At 40.8% G+C, this 2,789-nt stretch overlaps 1 pseudogene; it reads right to left on the reverse strand.

The window, feature by feature from the left end:
- Positions 1 to 1,234: 1,234 nt before the first annotated feature.
- LOC116630533 lies at positions 1,235 to 2,121 on the reverse strand (annotated as a pseudogene).
- Positions 2,122 to 2,789: the final 668 nt, after the last annotated feature.

The following is a 2,789-nucleotide window of genomic DNA, read 5'->3' on the forward strand; positions in this document are numbered from 1 at the left end:
AAGATTTTTGACAGTTTTTTACTTTCAGCACTCTGCCTATGTCTTCCCACTGTCCTCTGATCTCCACTGTTACTGATGAGAAGTTAATTGTTCATGTTATTAGAGTTTCCTAATACACAATGAGTTACTTTTTCACTTGCTTTCAAGATTTGCCTCTGTCTTTCAACATTTTGACTACAATGTATCTGGTTGTGGATCTCTTTCCATTTATCCTGCTTGGACTTTGGCTTCTTGGATGTGCTGATGGATGCCTTTCTTCACATTTGGTTAAGTTTCCAGCCATCATTTCTTTGACTTTTTTTTTTCTGTCCCTTTTCCTCTTTTCTCTCCCTCTGGTACACCCATCATGTACATTTTTGCATCCTTAATGGTGTCCCCCTGTTTTATTCACTTTTCTCTTTTCTTCAGATTGCCTGGTCTCCAATGATCTATCTTCAGGTTATTGATTCTTTCTCTGACCTCGAGTCTACTGTGAAGCTCCTCCATGGAATTTTTCATTTTGGTTATTTTACTTTTCATCTCCAGAATTTCCAGGTGTTTTATTTTATTTATTTATTCATTTTTAGTTCATAAGTTTATTATGAAAAGCACTGCACTGCTCTTATGCAGTAACATGGTCTTCTAGGAGGGGGAGAAAAACAATTCTGTTCAAAACCACTCACCAGATTCTGACAATAACAAAAAACATGAGGCTGAGATTTGAGAAGGGAAATAAACTGAGTGCAGACAAATCATACAATTAAATTAAATGGTATCCCTGAAAATAAACAAAATGATTGCAAAACTCCCAAGTAGAGGGAAGGCCTTGGTACTTATTTTTAAAAATGTTCATAAAGCTCCAGTGATCGTTTGCTGCTATCCTTATCTACAGCCACGCTGAGTAAAGCTATAGCTAAATGGAAGTTAAATAGTATTCACAAGGTGTTAATGTTTACATCTTCTAATCTGCAGTCTCTCAGAGAAAGCAAAAGTAACTACAAATAGTGCTACTCCAGAAACTGGTTTCTTCACCAACAATGTCACTTGCATGCAATGAATTGGTTCATTCTGAAGTGGTCACGGCTGTTCATGACAAGAAGCTTTGTATTTTTATGAGGCACATCTAATGGTCCATCTGAAAACAAGTATTTTGAATGTTAACTATTCTCTGACAATCTGGAGTTACTGTTGCTCTTCGCATTTCCATTAGGTCAATATAAGGTTTGTGGTAACACTGTACAAGTTTAAAATTTCATTACAGGAAGTGGTCTGGGGTACTATGAGTAATATTTGGCTCGCCTCTGCTGCGTGCTGGGTCACACTGCAAGAAAGCATTTTAGAGTATCCTCAAGTTCCATGATCGCAGCCTGATTACCATAAGGATAACAATAGTTTGGAGCAGTGAAAATCGTTACTACATACATTCTGGTCGTGGCACCAGTTACATCCATCCATCGCCAGCTGGTGAGCTCTGGACACCAGTGGGAGGCCACTGACATGATTAAATGTTTCACAAATGTCTTGCCCAAAGTTGTAACCAACTCCTTGACGGGATATACCCCAAACCCCCTGATCGTCTGGATCTGACACAGCAAGTCACACATTGGACCCTGATGAGGAACTTCCAGGCTCTCAAGCCCTCTGATGTGATCCAGTGTAGCTATGGATGGTGAGAGGCCACCATGGAGACAGACTAGCTGCCCATCCACGAAGGCAGTGAAAGGAAGACAGTCAAAAAGATCTGTACAATATTTCCAAACATTCGCATTTCCATATTTCCTTAAACACTCATCATAGAAACCATATACTCATGTGATCTGTCTGCTCTCATGATGTCCTCGAAGAATGGTGATGTGCTCACAGTAACGAACCTTAACAGCTACAAGCAGAGTAACTGTTTCAACTGAATATCCTCTGTCACCATAATCTTCCATAAACAAAAATCTCCCATAATCTCCCACTCTCCCATAATCTCCCATAAATATCCTCTGTCAAACATAATCTCCCATAGTTTGTATTTGATGATTTGCCACCAATTCTAGACAGTTCCATGAGATCATGAAACTGCCCATGTACATCTCCACAGATGGTGACTGGACATCGAACCTCTTGTACGTTGGATTCTTCTGTCAGGATCTCTTTAGCCTTTGTGGCTGCTGGTGGCTGCTCCCTGCAGGACCGGTCCCCGGCCGCTGCCATCCTCCCCTCCTTCTAGTCCCGGAGCTCAGTTCTCTGTAATGGCGGCCGCCTGCATGGTGACATCATTCCAGGTGTTTTTGTTGTTGTTGTTGTTTAAGATTTTATTTATTTGACAGAGAGAGACACACACACAGTGAGAGAGGGAACACAAGCAGGGGGAGTGGGAGAGGGAGAAGCAAGCTTCCTGCCGAGCAGGGAGTCCGATGTGGGACTTGATGCAGGGCTCGATCCCGGGACCCTGGGATCACAACCTGAGCCAAAGGCAGATGCTTATCGACTGAGCCACCCAGGCGCCCCCCAGGTGTTTTTTAAAAAATAATTTTTATTTCTTCATTTATACTCTGATGAGGCATTGTCATCATACCTTTAATTCCTTAAGCATTATTTCTTTTAATCTTCAAACACATTTATAATAGCTGCTGTGAAGTCTGTTTGCTAAGTCTGCTATCTCACCATGTGGGCCTGTTTAAAAGCAGTTTTTATTGCCTACGATTTTTTCCTATGTATGGATCACACTTTGTTGTTTCTTTGCAGATCTCAGGGTTTTGTTGTTTTGTTTTTTTGAAAGTAAAGTATTTTAGATATATTGTAGCATATCTGGATACTGAGAA

This window comes from Phoca vitulina, unplaced genomic scaffold (assembly GCF_004348235.1).
Source record: "Phoca vitulina isolate PV1807 unplaced genomic scaffold, GSC_HSeal_1.0 scaffold4, whole genome shotgun sequence".
In the NCBI taxonomy this organism is placed as follows: Eukaryota; Metazoa; Chordata; class Mammalia; order Carnivora; family Phocidae; genus Phoca; species Phoca vitulina.